At 38.0% G+C, this 25703-nt stretch overlaps 1 protein-coding gene across 25 annotated transcripts in view; it reads left to right on the plus strand.

Annotated features, from left to right (window-relative positions):
- The window catches only part of LPP (LIM domain containing preferred translocation partner in lipoma), a 613522-nt gene that overhangs the window by 432129 nt on the left and 155690 nt on the right, over positions 1 to 25703 (plus strand). The gene's annotated exons all lie outside the window — the stretch shown is intronic.

Genomic DNA, 25703 nt, shown 5'->3' on the forward strand with positions numbered 1-25703 from the left:
CAGAGATAATAATAATAATAATAATAATAATAATAATAATAATAAATTTTAATAGCTTTGGATGAAAACCTTATTAAAATACATTTCATATTTCTCTCCTTCCACAGAGGCCTTTCTAAGTATTTGAAACCTCTTGATGACTCAAGGTCATCATTATGACCATTCATTATTGTGCTTTGCTGAAATTCAGTAATTTTTCTCTGCTGTCCCCTCAGGCTGTCATCTGCCATTTCTGCTGTCACTGTGCTGCCTCTCAGAGTCTTTTACCACCACCACCTTCTAATGTTTCTTGGTTCTAATCTCCTCTGGTATGAGGAAGAAGCAACAAAATGGTCATTAGAATTGTTAACTATAAGTCACTATGCACTGAATGATTGGTGCAACTAAAAGAGCATCCAACAGAAGAAAGAATCATTTTATTCTGGAGTTTGTTAAAATGATTATTTTACAAACAGAGCTGAGGCTGCGCCTCTTCCTCCTCCTTCATCATCAACATTTTTTTTTCTTTCCCAATTTTCAGGGAAATCAGAAACTTGGACTATGACCATGTGCTTTCTTACTGTCTGCTCGGATTTTGTTCTTAAATCCTAACAATTAGAGAAGTGTTTCTAAATTGGATCATTTCAGATTATCTCAGTTCTCTGTGGCTTTAAGAATATGCTGATTTGGAGCCACATACTGTTGGCATCTTTCTTCCATTTATTTGGACTATCAAGCAAGAATGCTCACAATCTCTCAATTGAAAGAAGACATCTTTATTTCCAGTTCACACCCTTCATCATAAGAAGGGTGTTTGAAATAAAGCCAAAAAGCATAACTTTAGTTTTCTAACTTCATAATACAGATGCCTGCAGTAATGGAAGAACATTTTCTTACTACTCAACCTTATCCCCAAATCAGTAGCAGAAAATGACAGTGATGCATGCAGACACCAGCAGCAAAAAGAAAAAAAAGAATCACTTACTTAAATTTGTAGGAAAGGCTTTGGCTTTCTCGAAAGCTATCTTTAGGAAGTAAGTAGAGCTGCAGACCCAGAAGAAGAAGATACTCTTACTTATCATTTTCTTAGAAATTATCTTTAAAAGGATCATTGTGCCATTATTACCAAAAGGACCCTTTAAAATAGTTATGAAAAATTCCAAAATTAGGGGAAATTTTATTATGAAACAGAGATCTTGTTTTGCTCTGATTAAGACCGGGACTTGGAGGCTGGAGAGTTGAGTTTCCCAGCAGAAATAAGGACTTTCTGCTACCAAGTAAATGGAGCTGAGAACATTAAGTAAGCTGATTCTCCAATGTGGGAGAGCTGACAGATTCCCTGCTCTATCTTCTGAGATTAATTTCTCTTTTGTACACTGGGAGCCATCCAGTGTCACCAGGCCATGTTAGGATATACTCCTGTTGTTTACTCCTTTCTTCCTGGAAAGCCCTCTCTGCCCTAGGCTCTGCATTTCACTCACCTCCAGGAGGTGCCTCCTAAACCTTTTCCCTCCCAAGTGGAAAGTGGTCTCTCTCTGGAAGCATTTCCATGGCATTAGATCTACTCTTCTCTGAGATGACTTTTATCATTATGTACCTAGGACGATAGTAATTTATATATGCCTTTATGCCACCTGTAAGCTTCCTAAAGGCTGGATCTGCTTCTAATTTACTTCCTTTAGAGATCTGCACCCTAATGAAGTTCTCAACTGTATTCTAATGCAGTTCTCAAGGTATGCTCTTAGCCAATACTATGGAAGGAAGGAAAGAAGGAAGGAAGGGAGGGAGGGAGGAGGGGAGGGGAGGAAGGGAGGAAAGGAAAGATTACAACTACAGATAGCTTATATCTAGGTCCCTAATGTAATAACGTTAGATAATAGTTTGACTTGTATGCCATTTTACTATTTACAATTTCTTTCACATGTATTTTTCATAGTCTTCATCGCTATCCTGATATTTGTATACATGGGTGTATAATGTATATATGCATGTGTATCTTTTTAATATGTATGTATTGTATATTGCTTTCTCGCTCTCTCTCTCTTTCTTTCTCTCTCTCTCTCACTTCACAAGGTTATAGTGTACATGCACACACATTGCACACAAGTGAATGTAAGCTCTGTGAGGCAGAGACATTGTGTTCGACAATATCTTCAGCTCCTTGAACAGTGCTTGACAAGAAAAGAAAGCTCAATAAATATTTGTTAGTTGAATAAAGATATTACCTCATTTGATCTTCACTATAACCTTGTGAAGTGAATACAATATCCATAGTAAATCCACTTTCTTTGCAGGTAGCAAAACTGAAGCCTTCAAACCTGCTCAAAGTTGCATAGCTAGTTATTGGCCAGACCGTGACTTAAACTCAGATTTTCTGTTTTCATATTCTTTCTTTCTGTCTTCTGGGAATTTGCTATGTTAATAGCAAAGCAAGAAATGTCACACAAGGAAAATTTGTTTCCAAATTTAAATTCGTGATGCGTACACAAGAAATTGACTTTTCAATCCAATGGTAACAGATTGTGTAATTTTTAGGAGGAAAAGCCTTTCTTTTCTTCTTTTTGTCTTTATTACTATATGCATCAGTGCACAGACACACAGACACACACACAGACACACACACACCTTTATTACTATATGTATCAGTGCACAGACACACAGACACACAGACACACAGACACACACACACACACACACTACGCAGTTCTCAACTTGTACTTTTCCAGTCTCTTGTTAATTACTTGTGTAGGCTCTCCCTGCCCTGACCATCCTCAGTGCCTGTCAGGGCTGTTGGTTGGTCAGGCCAAGGCCAAGGCCAAGCGACATGCAGCAGGGTTTGTTATGGTTACTTTGGCAAGTGCAAACGACTTGAGGGAAGTGGAACAGGGGGCATTTCAGGAGTAGGACTATGCTGGGTTGTTATTGCAAAAAGTTTATATTCACCCTAATTGTAGCTCACATTGGCAAGCAGAGTAAACACCCATGCAAATTACTGAGTTGTACTGAATATCCAAGGATGTCAATAATGACCTTGAAATCCAAATGAAGTATCATTTTTTACTGAACAGCAGCCAGGCACCACATGCATTCTCTTTCTATCACTGCAGACAGTTTTGGTACATACCCATTAGCCAATAAAGTGGCACCCCCTTAAAGCCTTAATGCATGGAAGGAACTGGAGACATGTATGTTGTACTTGGCAACAAAATTGAGGTATAGCAACAGTCACTTTCTATTCTCAGATACCTCTCTGTTTTCTTTTATCTTAAAACAAGATGACTATGCAGGAGAATAAGGTGTCCAGTGATATAAGATCCTACATTAAAATACAAGAGAAAGCAAGCGTTCATTTTTATCTAAAGCCCATGTGTGTAGGGATGAGTCAGTGAAAAACTGCACAAAGGATATTTTAAGCCACATGTTATCACAGATTCTGTGACATCGACAGTGAGTAGCCCAGGAACTCTCCTAGGCTTCTTTTCATATTCACTCAGACAAATCATAACGAGGTGAAAGGGACCTCTATCCAAACTCCTAAGTCAGATTGTGCATTTTAACATGAGTCCGGCTGTAGTCCATGGACTTGGGCTTCTCGGTTGCAGCAGAACTCATCTCTTTCCTTTTTCCTTTCTCATCAATGACTCAGGACACTCACTGGAGAACCACGTGCACTTCTCTTCCCGGAATTATCACTGGGGAAGTGCACGTCCTGTAAGCTTACTGGATTTGCCCAACGAAACATGCCTCTACTTTGATTTCACCTCCTGTATGTGGTTTGCCGAGATGGGCTGCTGGGGTTTCCCACCAGTCCACGACTCAAAGTTTCTATTTCCACATTTTGACTGCCAGTTCTATATTTGGTCAAAATTCTGCTTTTTGCCTGGTTTCCTAGGGAAACAGTTTGTAAAAGCTGCTGCTCTTTGTCCATCTGCCTCTCCCGTCTGGGTTTTTGATTGTACACCCTGATTACTTCCTAATCTTACAGAAAAGCAAAAAACCCAAAATGAGAGAAAGCCCCATAAAATTTGTTAAAAATAAGTTTATGAAAATGAATGGTCAGTTAATGGGGGGAGTTGTTTATGTTTGTGTGTTTCTAGTTATCTATATGTTTAACTTACTGTAATAAGAAAGCTAGTGTAAGTAAACAGAAGGAGGGTCATGAAATTGCATTCCGTGGGTGCAAAGACATTACACACAAAATATAAAGATAGGCGCAATGATACAATAACATCCCTGCTCAGGCCTTCTAATCAGAAGTATCATCTATGACATAGTTAATGAAATACTAGACTTAGAGTCAGATAATCTGAGTTGTGTTAGTTTAATCTCAGCCTGGACCTTCTCATCAACAAGAAGGCTTCATTTTATTATTGTAGTTTAAGCTCCTTGTGCTGAAGCTTCTGCACAGCAAACCTCATTTATTAAGTAAATATATATTATTTTTTTCCAGTTTTTATACTCCAAGGCGCATACACATTGACCAATCAAAACTATGTAGAACAACGTAACCAATGTCACTGAGTTGATAATCTAGCAATAAACAGTCTAATCCCAGATAAATGCTTGTATATTTTTAGGCTCATTAAAATTGAAATCAACCCCTGAAGCTCTATTATACAGTTATTATGGACACTCCAAGCTCCAGGGGCAACCAGATTTAGAACCGTTAAACTAGACAATTTCTAAAATCTTCTTCAGGTTCTTAGTTGCAAAATTCTCTCTTGAGCTTTTCTTGGGGAGAGAAGCTGGCAGAGAAGAGGAAGGAAGTATGCTTTCTTACTTTATAAAACACCTATGTTTACCTCACCCGTAGAATTATGTCACTGAATCTAATGCCTGCTAGGTTCTCGCATATTCCTCAGATATTTATGTATTCCAGAAGTCAAAGGTGAGCTAGGTCCTTCACTGTGGCTCATGGATAAAGGCTGTTTGCGGGGAGCAGCTGTCCAAGTCTCACTTCAGGACATTGTCACATGTCTCACTTCAGAAAATGGTCACATACCTACTGTTGGAAACAGAGCCCTCAGCAGATAGAATCTGTTGTTTCATTTAATTACTTTTCAAGATGCTATTACCAGAAATTTTTATGTAAATACATATTTTATTCCCTGAGGCATGTTAATATGAGACCAAAATTATACAACACTCCAAGAAAAACAAAATTTTCTTTTGATAGTTCTCTCTCTTTGTTATTGGGAGCATGCTATTGGATAACGAAGGTACTCAAACTTAGCCAAAGCCTCTTTCTTTGGTATTCAGTTTGCAGAATCATAGGAATGCAGTATTGCTATCCAATAATTCAGCACATTTCAATTCACTGAACATTTACTGTTTGTCTTCTGTGGGTCAGGTGCCGGGCCCATGCTATAGAAAGTGCAGACACCGTTAACAAAACAAACCCTTAAGAGTCCCCACATTGTGCTAAAAGCATGTAACTAAACTACTGGCTAGACAGTAATTGTTGCCTCAAAAGAGGTACTAATTTATTTTTCAATACTTATATAGCATTTATTATATATCAAGCACTGTTCCATGTACTTTATTGACCTATGTCATCTTCAAAAGAGCCCTCAGAAATATGAGGGTACTATGATTATCTTCGTTTTGCACTGAGGAAACTGGGGCACAGAGACAGTAAGTAAGTAATCTGCCCAAGGTCACTTAGTCAGTAGCAGTGGATCTAGTTGGCGGGCTCTGGTGTTTGTGCTCTCAACTACCATGCTGTACTCTGCGAGGCAAGAGGAGGGGCTATGGGCTCAGTGGATCAAAGAATGAGGCATCTAAACTAGGATTTGCAGTGACCCCAAAGAGCATGGTCAGGAATGTCTGGCTCTTGGCATTCATAGCAGTGTACATATGAAAGCAGTGAGCTTGAGGTTCAATATAGCCTCTGTGGTTGTGTTGAGAGTATAGTAAGTAGACGGGTCTGGAATAGGAAGTATAGCTAAGTGGAAGGTAAGTTTCAAAACAAATCTTAGTGCCAGAATACAAGAGGCTTTGAAAGTCAGGGAGCCCATCACCTCATCTAATTTGTCTAAGTGAGGCCACCAGGCAGTTATGAGGCCAGCATGGCAAGAAGAGCATGCTTCATATCCACAGCAGCAGCACTCCACTTGAGATCAAGAAGGTAACGGCTAAAACCTGCTGATCTGAGACACTATTTGCCTCTGTTGGTGAAGAAAACTTCCCAAATTCAACCTGTTTGCTTTAGTACAACCTCGTGTCCCATTAGAACCAAAGAATTCTGAGTTGCATGCATGTTTCTTGCTCTATTGGTCAACCTTCTCTACTCTTCTTAAAGAAAATGATTTCTGGTTTACCCCTTCCTACATAGGGATACATCTCCGCTGAGAAGAGGTAGCCAGAAATGAGAAGGGCAAAGTGCTGAGGAAAGCATTTTGGCCTTCCTTGGCATCAGTTCCAATCACTCACACACAGCTGCAGCTTCTCTTCCTTTCTCCATGAAGCTTTCTTGATCAACTAGCAAAACAAGCCCACTGCACAGCTCATTTTTTCAGACTGCCACTTGAATCTTTGGGAACAACATTTGCGAACACTGCCTGTGTTGAGGTTAGCTGCCAGCCCTCTCACTTATGCCTAAAACACTTCGAAGTTACCAACTGATTTTCTTCTAAAAATTTTTAAACTTCCTTGCCGCTACCAACCACCTCACCCCATTTTCCCACACAGTATGACTTTTATTTAGGCCAGTGTCAGGGATGTTATCAGGCATGTAAACAGGTTCAAAGGATGACTTCTTATTCTTGGAGTCAAATGTTCACATACGGAGAGCTTTATTCTCCCTCCATCTCTGTGAAAATAGTAATTAGGTCAGGATATCGTCACGTGTATGATTGTAGGCTTTGGAGTCAGGCAACTCTGGCCAGAATGTGCCATGCTTTATTCTCACTGAACCTCAGTTTCCTCATCTATATAATGATTGTTAACTATACTTGCCTCACAGGGATTGTTGGATTATTAAATGCAATAGTCTATTTACAACATTTAGCACAGTGCCCTGCGCATAATACGTGCCTAATAAATGTAGCCATTATTATTATTGATTACAACAGTTATCAATATTGAACCTTTGAAGATGATTCATGCAGTTAAAGTACATGACTTTACCTCTGAATGATTTTATGTAGCCACTGGCCTATACCAAAGGCAGTGATGATAAACGGAAGATATAGACAGTTCTCACTCCTTTAAACTAAGGCAAGTGGCTCCCACTTGTCCCCACATTCTCTCTTGCAGGTCTTACCGTGACAACTGTCTCTTGGGAAAAATCTAATGAGTGTCATGGGTGCAGGGTGGACGGAAGGTTCCCCAGAGAAATGCCAGACGATGAAAAAGATAGAGGAGTTAACACAGTGTGTGATCTCCAGTGTTTAACCTAGCACTTGTTCTTGTCTCCATCGCTCATCAGAATTACTTGGGAGCTTTTTAACCACATCAGTTTCTGAGCTTCACCCCCAGAGATACTGGTTTAATTGTTCTTCTGGGGAGTGGGAGGGTGGAAATTGTTATTTTTTAAGCTCCCCAAGTGATAAGCCAGGATAAAGAACCCATGACTTAGAGGATGGGCAAGCCAAGGGAGGAAATGGAAATGTTCTGAGGGCAACCATTAGAAGAATCAATGATGTAAGATAGACTCAACAAGTGTGTTCATCTAGCGGAAGCTTTGCTTCTGCTCTATCTCTTATCTCAGTGTGGCATTTGCAGGCAGTACAGAAAAAAAGGATGAGGACCTCAACATCAAGGATGTGAAAGTTGCTTCTAATCTTCAAAAAGATATTAGGCAGGAGCTTTAAGACTTTAGCTTGCGCAACAGCAAAAGCACCTGGTATATGTCTGCTGGGGTGAAATATATGTACTGACGTGAGAGTCTCGATGTCAGGCTCTCTGAAAGGACAAATTTTCTTAGCTTTAAAGGTCAGAATAATAAAGGAATTCCGTGGCATTCTTATGAGTCTTTAGATTTGGATGCTTGGTTACAAATTATCTCTTTTCTCCATGCTTTCTCATTTTCAGTTTCCAAATTACAGGGGATTATCTAGTTCAATTTCAGCTGCCTCATTTTACAGATGAGCAAACTGAGTAATGCCTGACATCTCAGTATAACAGAGGCGGATGTCTTGTCTCCTTATGAAGTGCAATATGGTCCATGCAATACTGGGTTCAAGGATGGAAGAGCTAACTTTGGAGTGTCTCCCGCTCTCTTATTGACTCTTTTTGATTTCTTAACCAAAGCTTTGAATATTCCCATGTTCTCCTGGTTAACCAGGTATCTTATTTTCAAAGATGGCTGAAGTTTCTTCTTTTTGAAAAACATAGTCCTTACCTTAACTGCCCCAAACACTGCTACTGAAGAACCATGACCTTGCTGAGAGCCACTGCTTGCCAAATGAGACTTAATTTTCCCTAAGTACTTAGGAGAAGAAAAACAATGTATATGATAGGCTTTTGGCCTACACCCATATCTTTTGGGAGAAGATGGAATTTGGCATGGCTCATATTCTGATTTAAAGAAAAATGTTTATTCTGATGTCATTTATCTAATTAACAGTAAAAAGAAAGATTGAATTTTCCCTATGCAATGTCATCTGGCCTTAGAAATTTTAGAGTTAGATGGCCCAAATCAATTGTCTTGTCTTCTGTGAAGCTTCCTAATGGATGAATCTAACCTTGGTGTTCAGAAGATATTTTTATATCCATGGCTCGTGTGTAGCACAAATCTATCCCTTCTCATATCCGTTTGTTCATTCAATAAACACTTGTTGAACACCATCCCAGGATGGTCGGCGGATATGGAGGTGGTACACAGAGATTGTGGAAGGCAATGAATCATGTAAGTAGAGGTCATGGAGGTAGGGCTGCAAAAAACTCTTTTAAGTAACACTCAAGGGATTGATAAAGAACAGCCAGCAGAGGTTTGTGAACACAGAGGAGTAATATGATTAGATTTTTATTTTAGGAGGGAACTCATCCGATTGTGGTTTATTCATTCAGCAAGCACTAACTGAGCACCTTCTGCATGCCAGACACCATGCTTGACTCTGAAGATACAAGAAAGAATAAAACGTAGTCCTTGCCCTCAAGGAGCTCACAGTCTATTGAGTTGCTTTTCTGACTTTCCCACTAGATTGTGAGCTCCTGGAGGGCAGGCACTTTTGTTCAACTGACAAAAAGTCAGAGTTAAACCTGGATTACAATCCCAGCTCTATTATTTTTACTCTAGTCACCTCCACCAACTGATCTGTAAATTAGGCCTAATAGTGCCTGCCTCATTGAGGAGGTAGAAAGATTAAATGAGAGAAGGATAGGATGTACTTGACACAGCAGGAGCTCTGTAAACCTTTTTCTTTCTGTATCACAGTGCTGGGCATGTATTAGGCATTCAGTACTCTTCTGCTGCCTGGCCAGTTACAGAGCCTGTGTACTCTGGTGCGTCAGGGTTGGGGGGATTTCGGCCTGGGGTCTGTAGCTAGCAGATCTCTTCTCAGCTAACCAGTGATCAAGTTGCTCACTCCAGGCTCTGAACTATAGTCCAGTCCCATGCTGTAAACTACAGTTCCTAAATTCTAGACATGCATCTTGCAAAAGTCAGAACCAAAGTCAAAGGAAAATGATGAAATTTCCTCTCTGGCCAAAATGCTGTTATTTTACCAAGGGCAGTGAATCTTGGCAAGAGAAGTTGATTTGCCTGTGCTTGTGTAATCAATTATATTTCCAAGTGACTAGGTCCTCACAGTGGCTTAAAGAGAGGTGTTGGCTGTCCCTGGCCTTTGTTTGACATTTTATTGTTTCCAGAGCATTTTCACAATATATCGTCTCAGTCCTTCCTAATAAAGTCTGATTTCCACATGGTTAGATTTAGTACCCTTCGCTATATCTATTCAACCACTGGAGAGATCGAGACTCAAGAAGGTGATTTGCTCAGAGTCATAGAGCTTCTCGTACCATCTGTTTGTAAGAGGTTTGGTGTTACATGAGAGAACCTGGGAGAAAGATATTAGTACTGTCTGTCTGTGTCTCATATGATCAGGAGTTCTGAGCTCATTTTTTGGCTCAGTGAGTGAGCTGAGGAAATTCAGAACAGGATTTCTAAGACAGGAAAGATATGCTTCCCTGACCTGTGAAATCGCTGTCTTTTCCCTGACTTGAATCACAGGTAAACCTATTCCGTCATAGTTCATGTCTTCTATTCAAGATATTGTTAATATTTAAATTTGACAAACTGTTAAACATTTATATTCTTCCAAGGGTAGTTGTCTGCAAGCCTAGCTTGTGAAGTATAGAACCCGCATGATCCAGAATAGACAAGTGAGGTCTAGAAAGGTTATATGACATATGCAAGGTCATGTGACTAGTATGTGTCAGATTAAGGCTTAAATCCTAGTCTTCTGGCTTTAGACTCTAGTGTTCATTATGGTATATGGCATACCAGTCTCAATCTGACCTCCTTACTGTTGGCTGTGGGTTAGGCTTTCCCTTTGGAAGTTAATGCTCTGTAAACCTAAACCTGTAAGCTTCTAAGTTTGCCGTAGTAATGCTAGTATGAACTGCTCTTTGAAATGAAAAATAATATTTTGCTTCAAAAGGATAGTTCCACTTTTTTAAAGAGTTTTCATTTATTTCCTAATTTTACCTTTAATTTTTCTAATGCCTCCCAAAAATGTTCCAAATTTCTTTAATCTACAAGTTGGAAGTGAGAGGTTGGCCTAATTTCTATGTTCCCTTTGAGCACAAGCAATAACACATTTTAAAGGATGATAAATAGCACTGTAAAATATAGACGGATTCTATAAATACCAAAATCCCTATAGTCAGAACTAGGTAGAATAAGAGAAGAGTAAAACATTCTTTCGTCTTTCCACATCACTCTCCTTCTTCTAGAGGTAGTATGGTGGTGAAGAACACAAATAATAGAGCCAGAGAGACCTGGATTTGAGTCTTGGCTCTTCCTGTGCTACTTTCAAGACTTTAGGGAACTTATTTAACTTTTCCCAGGCCTCTGTTACTTCGTTTGCAGAGGTTTAATGATATTACATGCAATTTGTAGATCATCTATTTAGCACGATATCTGCACATTTTTGGTTGATAATTATGGTTATCTCTTATCATTGTTTTTATCTTCATCTAAGACCTTTTCTTTTACCCTTCAAGATATTTCTATCCATGTCTTTTCCATAGAGAGGAAATAGTATCGGCTACATTTAGTGTCAATTTAAGCAACTGTGTCATGAGGTGTTTTGCATTTCTAATTTTATCCTTACCTTTATTATCAAAATGCTGACTAATACAGTATCTGCCTCCTTTTGCTCACTCAGTAAATGCAATTTGGATGAACACATTTTAGTTTTTAGTTATGAGACCAACATAACAACATAGCCAAAAGTTTAGAAAGTAGAAAAGAGAAAACATACTCACAATGCATCAATTGCAGTACCACACATGATGTAGCAGTTAAGGCCATGGAATATAGACGTGTTTGAATCCTGGCTGCAACACTTTGAGCACTCTATTTACAACTCTGATGTAATTTCTTCATCGTTGAATGAGGGCAATCAGAGTACTTTGCCTAACGGGAGGTTGGAAGGTTGGAAGGATGAGGTGCATTTGAAGCATTTCAAATTACAATTGAGTTTTTTTCAGTTTGGCTTTATGATTACACTGACTTTGTGTGATGGTGCCTCATATCCACTGGTACGTAGATGCCTAAGGAGGAAATGGAGAGAACTCCTGGAAACTTACAGCCATGCTTTTATGTAAAAACTGCACGTAACTCTATGGAACCTGTAAAAACAAACAAACAAACAGAAACAGCTTCCATCATTCTTCTCACCCTCTATGTGTCATCAGAGCCCTTGTAACAAAATCTTGGGACACTCATGTTTCTCTACCCTGGCCTTTCTTCAAGTATTGAGCTGTTAGCATCAGAAATCATCACAGCCACTTAGATGCTCATTTCCTTCAGCTTCTCATTAAAGCAATAATTTTTTAAGATCAGCAAAAATCATATATTTCAGTAAGTAGTGTTTGCCCTGCTCTGGAACAGGTGACCTGCCCTGCCAGGGGCCTGAGCTGATCTGCAGACACCTTATCCCATGCTGCCGCACACATTGGTTGACTGTACCCGCAGACAGTTCCCTCACTGTCACTAAAATATTACTGACACCTTCATGCATAGTGTAGACACTGAAAGAAAGGAACATAGAGGGACACATGAGAGCTATAGGTCAATTACATGTATTTTTACCTGAAATGAAACGTAAGAACTCGTCACTTAACTCTCGTGTATACCTTTTGTGGTCTTTACTTGGAATATCATTCTTGCTACATCTCTGGATGTTCAAATTCCACCTTCTTCCAAGACTGATTAAAATGCCACCTTTTCTTGTGAGTGTCCCTTCATTTCCCCAGTTTGAACTATCTCCTTGTTCTCTGTGTTCTGATAGCAATGATTAAACAATTTTACTTCGGAGATGTCTAAAATTTTCTGCTATATCTCCTAGAGGGCAGGATCCATGTCTTAATTATTTTAGTGCTAGTACTGAGTACGCGCTCAGCAAATGTTCTTTGAATAAATGTATTATATATTGTCATCTTCTCAGTTATGTTTAATTTTTTTCTTGATTAGAAGCTTACTGGGTTACATCTCATAAATAAAACAATGTGATCCTTACTGTTTTCTATGTACTTGAACATCTAGTTACTTATTCTTCTCCAAAAGACTCTCTTTATATTCAAGAAATGTTGGAGGCTAAGTCCATAACATTTAGCATTGTCAAGAGAGTGAGGCATTGCTGAAACACCTGAGTCAGTCACTGTATCACATTTCTTGATTAGAAAAAGAATAAAGCTAGTAATAGCTTGCTCTTCCTACCTGTTACTCAGGATACTTAGAATGGTAGAGAAGGTGAAACATAGACTTTTTGATAATATTCATGGTGATGTTGTAAAAATAACCCTTTGTATATTCATGACACTATATCAAACATTTCATTCTGATTAGAATGACACTCTGGACCCGATCCTTTCAAGTCTTAATCTCTAGTTACTAAAACTTGGGTGGCGGTTTCTAGAATCAGTATGATTGTATACAAATCCTTCCTCCTTACACCAGTTGTGTGAATTTGAGCTAGTTATTTAGCTTCTCTGTGTCTGTTTCCTCACCTGTAAAGTGAAGGAGCAAAAAGGACTTATTACTTCAAAGGACATAATACACACACGTACAGAGTATACAGAGTAGTGACTATAAATGTTATTATTGCAATGCTTGGACATTGTATAAGGCCCTTGAACAAGAGGAAATTCACCATGTAACAGAAGTATTTCTCTCTGAAAGGCATATCACTAGAAAGTAGTTTTAAGATAAAAGGAGAGAGGAGAGATTGAGGCCAGCTTGATTAGGACTCTGTACTTACCTGTATAAAGAAGCTATGGGGTCTGCAGAAACTGAGGAGAAAGAGCCTTTGTTAGTCGAGGAAAAGGAGCCTTGCACAGAGATGGCACCAGCACAGCCTGACAGAATCCTCTGTGGACCACATCTGTTTGTGCCAGCTGTTGTCAGTCTGTGTAGGCTCGCCAAGAATAACAGCAATGATTTTCACTTTACAGCATCTTCCATCTCGGGATCTCAGAATGCTGCATAAATGTAGATTAGGGCTCCCAAAATTTGTTGCCAAGAATGGGCATACTTTATAGGGCATCAAGAATGCATCAGTGTTCTGAGTGGATATTTCTTGGTGGAAAGAGGACTAAACTAGTCTCAAATTAGACCTGCTTTTCTGATTTGTGCTTTCTTCTTAACTCTGTACACATTTTCTAGATGACCTTGGGCAACTCAGTTCTCCTCCTTGACTCAGTTTTTTTGTTCGTTTGTGTTTTTTTTTAATTTAATGAAGGGATTTATCTACCACTAAATGATGTCCAGTGTGTCCTCTTTTTCTGAAATCTGCAGATAGTTCAGGGGATCTAAAGTTACTTCCCCAATAAACTTTGCTTGGCACATTTTGGAGAGGCCCAAGTTCTCGTAGAATAGAATATTTTCATAGTATTTTGTTCACAGGCCATAATCCAGGAAAAAAAATATTACTTTGATCACTGGGAAATAGCATTATCTTTTAGCTTTTTATATGTAAGAGTATTAGGTCTCTACATGATTCTCTCTTTGCCCACCTCTAAGTACAGTGCTATTTATCATTCCTTTTTTACTGTTTTAATATTTAGCATTAACCCTTCAGCTTGTATCAGAGATTGATAAAGGAAGTTGTCTTTCGAACAGCAGTCTGCTCCTCCTTGAATCATTAGTGAAGACATTGAAAACGTCTGTGTCTCTCAAAATCTTGTACTCAGTTCATCTCCATCAGAATTACCTGGAAAGCTGGTTATGTTTTGAGTTGCTGTCTTTCTACGTAGAGGAAATATTACATCATGAAAAGTAGTACTTGTCCCTAAAAAAGTTTCCTTTGATAGTTCAAGACTTTATAATATATGATTAAACTCTCCTAAATTTCATGACCTGGAAGTAAATAGGTCATACAATCCCTCTGAAAAAAATGCAGATGCATTTCATGTGGTGGTTAAGTGTGCACTTTCTGGAGTTAGCAACTGAATTTAAATCCCAGGTTTCTAGTTACCATCAAGGTGATCTCTGTGCCTCGGTTTTCTCATTTGTAACATCAGAATAGTAACCACATGATGAGTTAATTAATGTAAATTATTTTGAAAATTGGCCCCTGCTAAACACTCAGTATATCTTATTTTCAGTCTTATAAATATATAAATTAGCACTATGTATTTCTGCTTGAGAGTTTACAGAAAACGGTATTTCTTCACTAGAAATACTATTATTTGAATCATAGTTGATGATCAGAAATTAAATGCTGCTGGTCTTTAGATTTGGTATCAACACTATCTTTCCCCTGCTCTGTTGCGGTGCTAATGAATGACACTGAGTCATTCACATTCTCTCATCCACCTTCCTGCCACATTTGAAAGACATTCATAGCTCAGATTTGACATACTCTTTGTGAGCATTTGATACAAGTCATGAGCCTTATTAAATATTAGCACATCCCATGTATCATCTTAGGTATTACTCATAATGGCCCTGAAGTAGAGGCAATCCCTCTCCCCTGCCTATCGCCCCAAAACCCATGTACAGATGAAGAAGCCATTGCTAAGAGACATTTTAAAAAACTTGTGAAATGTTATACAAAATAAGTGGTATAGCTTGGTATTTAAACCAGCTTTGTCTGCTTCCGTAGCCCACACTTTCTCCATTATACCACAATCAATGTTTCTGAAAGTAAAAGGGGCCACATTGGTCTCCAGCCTCTGGTATAATTAGCATCATGCTTTAATCAGTGAGGTTGACTCTCTTGATTAACCTTTATGATAGATCATGTAAGTTTCATATTTCTAAATGAGTATATAGAGGCAGCTGTAAATTAGTGGAAAAACACTGAGCTTGGATTGGAAGACTCATGTTTAACTCCTGGCTCTGCGACTTACTAGGAGTGTGATTTTGGCTACGTCACTTAGCATAGTCACTTAGCAAAACCACTAACTTGGTTCTTTTCTTTATACAAAAAAAAGAAAAAAAAAGAGTTCATGCTATGGAAAGTATTAAATTAAAGGTAGTGTGTATGAGTGTTGCACTAGGGTTCCTTATTCCCTACAAGTGAGCATGGAAATGTGAAATGTTTTCTCTTTCTCTCAAATTCTAATTCGAGCCCCTTATCATCTTGGCATATTTTGGTAAACTTCTGTTCATTGTAACCTCTCTTTCCTCTTTATCCATATCATCCATCGATATGTTTATGTGATATTAAACAACATAGCATATCTTTAAGCACATCTTTAATAATAATAACTTCTTAATCAGCGCAGGCAGTAAATGAGTTATGTGACCATCACATTTAATAACTCACGAGGTAAATCCTGTTGACCTCGTTTTGTAGTTTCAGCAATCAATATTTAGTAAAATGAAGCACATTGTCCTGAGTCACGTAATTGGTAAGTAGTGGATGTAGGATTTAAACCCCAAAGCAGTTAGCCCTTAGATCCTGTACTCAAGTGTCTAAGCCATACTGATTACTGTCACCAGTCAATGTTTTGCTTTGCCCTTCTATTTCTCTGTCATGTGCTTTGATTTCCGGACTGGAATATACATTCTTTGAACTAGGTATATCTCACTTATCTTGATAACTGTCTTAATGCCTAACTACTAATATTTGTGGATAATTTAATGTAGATTTGTTTCACCAGAGGATAAAGTTTTCCAGACTACTGGAATATCCAAGGACTTTTAACTCCTTCCTCTTCTTTGTCTCATCATGTTGTTACTTTGATATGATTTTTTCAGGTCATGCAAAATACTTTTTCTCTGTTACTCTTGCTGAGACACTTCTCCTGCCTCCCCTTGCAGGCCCAAATATCCAGTGTCATCAGTGTGCCTCTCAGAGGGTGGACTTGTTTGCCGTAGGTGGCATTGTTACTGCACAAAACACATGCCATTTCTTTGCATCCAAAGTGCCTTGGATCTCTGAACAGAACCTTTCTGACTCAAATGAAAACCACCTTGTGTCAGGTGAAATAGGGGGAGTTAACCATTTGTTTGCTGGTGTGCATTTCCCACGAAAAACTCAAAAACAGAAATTTACCTCAGCCGTGGAAAGTGATGTGCCAAGTGTCATATTTGCATAATTAAAACCGAAAACTGATTTGCATGTTATTTCAGTGTCTGGTGTCACGATCAGGCATCTGTCGAGCCCACTAGATAGAAACAGCTTGTATAGTAGGAAAGTGTTTCTGTGCATATCAGACTGAAAATCTAGGTGCCTTTGTTTTTTTCAACAAAATGTCCTCACTTCAGGTTCTTCGTTCACTTCTGGCTTCATATCTGAAAATGCCAAAGAAATGACTGAAATTCCATCTTGTGTAATGGATATTTATTTTCTTAGGGTCGTTCATTCTTTACTCTATTTTAGTTCGATAATTTAAAAATTATAAAGAAAAATTTTTTAATTACTCATAATCCCACCATTCCACATGAGCCATTAATATTTGGTTGTATTTCATTCTAGTATCTGTTTTCTTAATACCTACATATACCTCATGGGCACACAAACTGGCACTCTTGCTTATATATTTTTATGTGTCCATAATTATCAGATGTACTATTTAAATATTCTCCTTTTTCAACATAATAATGGCAAGGATGGTGAGACAATATAAATATCTAGTAGTAAGGAATTGGCAAAACTCCATTCTGAACGTAGTCTTGTAAGAGAACGTGGCTCTTGTAAGAGAAACACTATGATGTCTGCTTGATATATCTCCATTAAAAGTGTAGCTTCTGGTTGAGGATAGCTTTTCTATGGGACAATGCAGAGAAAGCAGTGCCTTGTGATAAAACCTTTCTTCTCAATGTTGGAGCAACTAGCCCTTTCCATTGTTCCAGGTAACCAAATAATGATGAAATGTGTTCTCAAAGAATGTTACTGCCAGACACTAGTGAGGCACAGAAAGACAAGGTTTAGTTTGAAAACATAGCCTTCAACAATAGTTTGTTCCATTTATCAAGTTTTTATATCTTGACTCTTAGTGAGATGAAACCTACCAATGGAAATAATGTCTTGTAATTGTCTCACCTTGGTTATATCCAATTACTTCTGTATGACTGCATAAAGCCCATTAGTGGAGGAAAAACACATATTGTTTTTAGCTATAGTATTGTGGAAATAGCTTCTTTTAGTTTTGTGTAGGGACGATGTAAAGTGGCATATAATAGAGGAGCAAATTGAGAGAAATCTTATTACCCCACAGAGGCAACTTGTTTTCTCCTTTAAGGAGTGCCATCCCAAGAATAAAGAGGAAAGAGCAGTGAAATGAGAACTTTGAACTAGGTTGGCAAAAGATCTCTGAACTAGCTTTTCCCGAATCGTGAGTTTCTGGGGTTCTTCCTATTCGCCTTTCTTATTTCTTGCACACCAGGTGAGAGAGCATCTGTGGTTTTCTGCTTGAAGCTCATCTAGGCAGGAAAGCATAAGGGAGGCTGCTTTGGTCTGAATAGCCAAACACAAGCCCCACTTTACTATTTATTTTTGAATGCCAAAGGTTAGGGTGTAGAGGGTCGACAATTTGGACAGGCAGCAAAACACACGGTCACCAATTATTATGTATTCCAAGGCTTATAGTTAAAAGAACAAAGAATAATGACACATCTTGTTAAAACAATTAATGCGAAATTCAGATACACTACACTGAAGTACCTTATCAGCAAATAGGAAAGTGGAGAGTTACACTAAAGAGATGTTATTACTTTGCAAACATCCCACTACCAAGAAGAAAGTCATCTTTGTCTGCGGTTTGTAAGCTGCCCTTTCTGGTAATTATAACTTTCATATATTTGACATTTAATATTTTACAAATCTTCTTTATTAAATTCAATATTATCCTCCATTTTATAGATGAGGAAATCGATTAATAAAGACTCAAACCCTGAAGGACCTGAAATGGTGCCCTAGACATCATGCCTAGAAACAAGCATGCTTAGGCCCCAGCACTCTTTAGGCTGGCTTGACACATGGAAACTGAGAATGGTGGGGGTGAAGAGAGACCCTTTTTTCTCAGCTCAGTCTCCGTCATCATAACATCCTAATGTGCAAACACCACAGACCCCTTAATGCACACCCAGCACTTTCTCTTGACTTCAGTAACATCCAGGAACTTCACCATGCTGTAATTCAGAATCATCACTGTTTAGCTATGATTCCAAATTTGGCATTGGAAAGGTGACTTAGAGGCATCAGTGCATGGCATGAAAAAGAGAAAATGAAAAAGAGGTTATAAGAAAATCAAGCTTTTGGAAGTTGAAGACTAAGTGGAGTGGGATTGAAACTTAGACTCAAACTTTTGAAGTCAAAATTTCATTCTTTGTGTCCTTACTATTCATTCCCCAAGAAAAGGACCTCATGAATAGGAGAAATAAGGGCATACTTTTCTACACATGAAGCTGTGAGGAATGTTCATTTATGGATTTCTAATTATTCATAGGCAGTTCACCTGCCCCTTCCTTCTCTACGGCCCACTGCTGTTAACGTGAAGCAGAGAGGATGTCCAGCAGACTTTGCTCCCTTGATCTGAAAAGGTGCTCCTTCCATTAAACAGTGAGACATTGAGAGTAGAGTAGAGTAATTCAGTAAGAGTCAGAAAGTAGAGGCAGCCTAAGGAAATTGCAAACTGCAAACTTGACACAGTTAAATAGGGGGGAAAAAAGGAACTAAAATATCAGAAATATATTTTTTTTCTGGCAGGCTTTCAGCTCTAAAATGGGGCTAATTCTACCTTTTGAAAGAAGATAATTTCCATGTTTCTTTTTTCAAGAACACATAATTGAAGTTATTTTCCCTCTGAGAGAAGGAACCTCTTGTACATCATTACAAATGGACAAGAAAAATGAGCAGCTCTGGTACCAGAGTGATAGAGTATTCATTATCATGTAATGTCTCTGAATATCTTGGCTGCCTTTTCAAAGTCTGCAGTATTTTATCTGTCTGGGTGGTGTTTATCTGGTGAGATTCAGATTCGCAGTCAGTTCAAGTTATCTAGCACTATGTAACTAGGAAATGAACAGCAGGTAACTTATGGGAGAAATGACCCACGCTGAAGTCAATATCAAAGTAACTCAAGATATATTGGGTAGCCATTTTGTTAAATGGATTCTTACCACATGTATTAAAATGGCAAGATTGTTGATAATAAAAATTCAAGGTAGCAGGTGTTCTTCTTGGCGGGGGGCGGGGGGGGCGGTTGTCGTGGTGGTTCACTGTTTGCACCTTAGTCCATGTTTCCTTTTCTCTTTAGATGGGATGGTGGAATTCTTCTCCCTCCACCCAAAGAGAAATGGTGGTAGGATAATGTGGTTAACTTTGCACATTCTTGATTTCATGTCCCATGTGTAGTGAAAGTTCAGTAGGCTGCAGAAACCCTGTGACCTGCCGGCTGCTTACTCAGATTCAGAAGGCTGAATGAAGTTCTGCATTGTTTCAGGGAATGCTGACAAGTGATTCAAGTCCTCCTATAAGTGGAAATCTCTGTAATAATGAGGTTTCCACTTACTCATTGTGTCTGTTTTCATAGGCTATAAAGTATCCGTAAATATCTGTGATTTCACTATAACTATCTATAATGATATGTGCCCTGCATATTATGGGCATGAAAATATGATAGAGTAGAATCAAAGGAATCTTTGAAAACTTCATTTTACACATAAAGATACTGAGGCTCAAGGAATAGAAATGATTCGAACAAAATTATGGGACAAGTTAAAGGCAGAGCTGAGATTAGAGAGATAAATAGATCTTCTCTACTAATGGGTTCCTGTGTAAGAATACCATAAAGTGTTACATAAATATGACGAATATTGTTATTTGTGTTATTCTTGATCTGGTGGTTTTCTTGCTCACCAACGATTCTGCCCACGTGTACTTTCTTGGCAGAAACAGTACTCATCTTTGCACAGCCTCACCCCTAACTTTTACCAGGGACCTAGATCCAAAGTTGGTTGCAGTATCCATATGAAGCCATCCCCGGAATGATGATCAGCTGGGCCCCTAGCATGAAGAGAATCATGGCAGAGAAGAAACATTTACAGATACTTGAGTGTTCATTTTTTGATTCCTGACACTTTTGTGTCCGTAAAAAATATATATTATATGTCCTTTTTGTTTGTTTTTTCTTGCTGGATTTTTTTTATCATATGTTTTTAATATCTGAGAAAAATCTTTATTGTACTAAAATCAAAATATAGAAAAACATAAATAGAATATAAACTACTGCCCTATCACTTTCAACCATTAACCTTGGAGGATCTTTGTCTCCAGTCTCCCTTCTGTGTGACAGTTTGAGACAGGTCAGCCTGGTCAATAGGCAGGGTAAGCACCTTCCTTCTTGTGCCTCCTATGGTTATATCTCACTACAACAGAGAATGGAAAATGTAGTCTAGCTGTGTGCTCAGAAAATGAGGAAACAGATTTTGGTGAGCAGTTAGCAGTCTCTGCCTCACTTAGTAAATATCAGAATCCTTTTTAAGCATATTTGCCATTAAATTACTCAGAAATAACATGATCTCTGGTTGCATTTTTCTAAGGCATCATTGACCTTGGTGTTTGAGATGTTTGCCAAGATGCATATATCAAAAGCATGACTTTAATAAAGTCGGTCCTCATTTTCAAATTCCCTAATGGTTCACTGTTGCCTAAAACAAAGTCCTCACATTGACCACAGCCCATTTCTCTAGCTTCATCCTAGCTCTGTGCCTCATTTTTTAACATTTTCGCTAATATTCATGTTCTTTTATACATGTTCTTTTATACTGTTCTTGAAATGTCTTTACTTCTTTTTCTTTTCTGTCCCCTCCCTCCTTCTTTTCCTCTCTATCCTCCTTCCTTTCTTGGTAATATCTGGTAAAATCAATTTACCCTTCAAGATCAAACTAAGAGGCCATCTCCCATCTTAGAACACCAAATTCATACAATTTTTGTAATTATCTATTTTCATGTCTCTTTCTTCTGAAACTGAATTGTCAGAGCCGGGAATCCTGAATAATTCGACTTTAAAATGATAGTGCTTGACACTTGGCAATTTCTTAAGAAAAGTATGTTAGGAGAATTTTGGAGTCCTCTGAAATCTATTTCTCAAAAATTTATCTGCAGGTCATGTATTTTGCCTTTTCTAGGACCTTCGGGTATTTCAAAGAACACACATATTAGTGATTAATATCGCTACTTATAAGAATGTCTTTTTCTTAGAAGAGGCTAGAGGCTTTGTTTATATTTGTTTTGAAGCACTTTTGTTTCACTATTTAGCAGTAAACCTCCACTCTGAAAATATCTTTGCTTAGATAATAGAGTCAGTAGATAAAAGTCCGACTTATTACAGAATAATAGAGCTAGAAGGACATGGAGATGAGGCTATGGGAATCCTGAGAGGCACTACAGTGTAGCAGAAACACACCCAACTCAGCACACCGGTTTCAGTCTGGGCTCTGCCACATTTTGGGAGTGGTATTTCACATGGGGTTGCTCACTTATCTCCCTGAGCCTCAATTCCTTCACCCATAAAATAGGACTACAGGTCTTATGGGACTGTTGAGATTGCATGTATGTGAAGGTGGACACCTTGAAAGGGGGCATAGAAATATGAGGAATTATTATGATGCCACAATGAATATACTGCTGATATGATTTACCTTTATACTTTTGAAGAAATGAAAAGCAAAATAATGCAACCCATCTCCTTCCTGCTCACCCCTCTCCCCCGCACATATTTTCAGCTATGTTCTATTACCAGGTTGCAATGCTAGACAATTAATGACACAGTTATTAATTTTTTTTAGGATGTGTCAAGTCCTAAAAACTACCGAGAGAGAGAAATTAAAAGGGGTCTCTTCATTCCAGTGAGAAAAGTACTAAACTACTACTTATGAGACTAGAATCTCAAGAAAATCCTGGGCTATATATTCTTCAGTGTAAAAGGCAACTGAAAACTTGTGTTTTTACCAATTTGTATTCCAATACAATATGTATGAATGTTAAGTATTATACACTGAGGTGTGTGTGTGGTCAGAGGTGGCAGGGATTCTGTAGCAAAATAAGGTTTAGAAACACTGGAAGAGATGGTCTCTTGGTATCTTTGCACATAAGAAATACCAGAATCCAAGATCAGCATTATGAGATTAGAATCTAAAAGAAAAGAGTCTTTCCAAATGTGTTATTTCAGAAACAGTATCGCAAGCAAATAGGAAAGAGTTTTTGAAGAATAAAATGAATGATATATTTTTCTTAAAATCTGTGAATTACTGACGAAGTGAGTACTCTGAAATCAGAGCTTTACTTGAAGTATAAGTGCTAGAGTAGAATCTGAATTTCTGGCTTAGATTTATCAAAGACAGACTTAGACTTCTTGCTGCTTTTATTTAGGTTAAAAGAGAAGCAGATATTAAGGTCTAAACAATGATAAAATGTTCATTCCTTGAGGATCCACCAAAAGCCTAGAAGCAGGTTTGTTTGTTTTTTTAAGTAGTTGTTGAGTTAAATCAACACAGCCAGCACCGTTGATATTACAGATAATATTTCATATTTTCCTAGCAATTTCTCTATGGGAAGCAATGCTTGGTTGGAAAAAAAAAATGCGTAGAATTGGGAGTCAAATGACATCACAATTTGGGGGCTCAAATTCTCTCATTATTGCAAGCCTGGAAAACAAAATGTAGATCATGTTCTCATCCTTCTTCATCTGAACTGAGATAATCTCTCTCAGAGGCCGGTTGGGGAATCCAGAGAGTCCCTTTGTTGCTATGGTTTGAAAGTCGTTAAGCTCTATATAACATGAGATGCAAGCTGTCTCATTTTAACTCTCACACAGACTGAGGTGACATTAGCAAGCCCATTTCACCTAAGGACATCAAGTTTGCATCGTACTTATATCTCTGTCTCCAACGATAATGCCACTGCCACATAGTATATCCCTTCACTTATCTCATAGTATATCACAAATATATTGTGATTGACCCCCCATCTCACTACAGTCTCATAGCGCTCCCATCCACCTTCCACTGCAGAGAGAACTTCTAAATCTGATTAGCTCCCTTACCTGCTGAGAACTCCTACTGCAGTTTCTATTGCCTGGATGCTTCTTCTTGAGGGTCTTTGAATATGTCTCCAGTGGCCTATGAAATTCCTGAAATTGAACTAAATTTTATGTGCATCTTTATGGATATCATTCTCTGCCAAAAGGGAGTTTAGCTGATCGGATTTTTGGAGTTGTCAGTGGGTTCTCACAGGACCATAGCCCCAGCCCCTACAGAAGCTTTAAGCACCTCAGCATGGCATCGCTCTTTCTCTCCCGCTTCAGGTCTTAAACACCAAACCATTCACAGTTTTCTCCACTCATGCCAAACTGCCTCTTACCTCTTGCCTCTGACCTTTTGCTCCTCAGAGTCCCCACTTGATTCAGGTTAGAAGCCTGTCCCAGGGTTTCATTAGTATCCAGCATATCTGTTTCATCTGATTGATATCATTAAAAATATTATGTTTCATAGGTTGCAAAAATGCAGTTACGTACTATAAAATAAACACGAACTTAAAAAGTGAGAGCCCCCCAGAATTCCAACTCCAGAGATAATCCCTTTTAACACTTAAACACATGTCTTTTCAAGCTTTTTTTTTCCTATGTATAGATCTTCAGATAATTAAACTGTACTTATTTTATAAAAATGAGACCATCATTTAGATATTCTATTACTGGATCCATTCATGTGGACCCAGTGGCAAGGCCATCTTTTCATACACGTACATATTGATTTACAGTGTATTATTTTCATATTCTATTATACATTATCATTGTCTATTTAGGTGATCTCTTAGCAATGGATGGATAATTACATTATTCTTCATTCTCTCAAATATAGTTCCTGTGGCCAGCCTTGGTCATATAATTTTATGTTCTTATATGAGTATTTCTGCAAAATTTTCCTAGAAGTGGATAGTATATGTGCAATTTTAAGTTTAATAGCATTAACAATTCATTCCTCCAATATTCATATCTACGTTTACTCTTCCCAATATAGCGCTTTTTTACAATTGATCATTTATGCATGTTTCTCACCCCCACCAGACACTCATTCTGTCAATGGCAAAGACTGCATAATATGTCTTTGTGTTCCTCTTAGATGCTTGCTAAAGGTACACAAAACAGACACTATAAGAATAATTGAATAAACTAATAAGCAAAAGAATAAACAAATGATTTTACAGCATCTTTAACCCTTACAGCAACTCTATAGGGCAAGCACTATTTGCAGTTTAGAGTTTAACATTTAAAGTTTAACATTTAATGGTTATTGAATAAATAAGTAAGTCCAAGATGGGCTCTTGTCCTGAGTTTATCATAGCCCTGCCCTGATTTTCAATGTCCTTATTTCACAACGATTAGATTGAAGTAATGATTCTTCAGATCCCAAGAGGCAGCTCTACGTTTTTGCCTCTTTAACTTGTCACATGTCATATTTTATTCACTGATTCGAATCTCCAATCCAAATTGTTTAACAGTGAAATAAAATCTCAGGAGTAAAGTTAGTGACCAACATGAAAAGTTCTTGACTTTCAATCTTCTGCACATCTGTACTCCAACTTTCCGTCCATTTTTAAAAACCTAAAAGTAGAAGATAATTACAGAGAAATGGCCAAATAGGTACTTGTTAATTTTACATATATTTAGCAGTCATTCCATGTCTTAGATATCACAAAAATAACTAATATCCATCTTGGAGGTATTAAAATAAATGTTGGTAGTAAGATATTTGTACAGGGATTTGTACTTGATTGGGTTTTCACTTCCAAGAACTCATTTGGTACAGTGAAGACAACTGATAAATGAATATGCAAGTTTTGTTGACCTAATTATTATAAAACTGTTTATGAAAGCAGAAACTCTTGGTCAACAATTTTAAGAATGCATAAACATCAAGGAAGACCCTCCCCAGTCTATCTCTGCCTATTAGCCATGGTAGACATCATCATAATTTCTCAGCTTTTTATAACTCTGTCTCTATTTTCAACATTTTGATTGAAGATGTTGGGGTGTGGTATTGGAAATGGTCAAAGTTATAATATAGGCAAAGGAAAATATAATATATAATAAATATAATA

The sequence above is a fragment of the Pteropus alecto genome, unplaced genomic scaffold, assembly GCF_000325575.1.
Source record: "Pteropus alecto unplaced genomic scaffold, ASM32557v1 scaffold88, whole genome shotgun sequence".
Classification (NCBI taxonomy): Eukaryota; Metazoa; Chordata; class Mammalia; order Chiroptera; family Pteropodidae; genus Pteropus; species Pteropus alecto.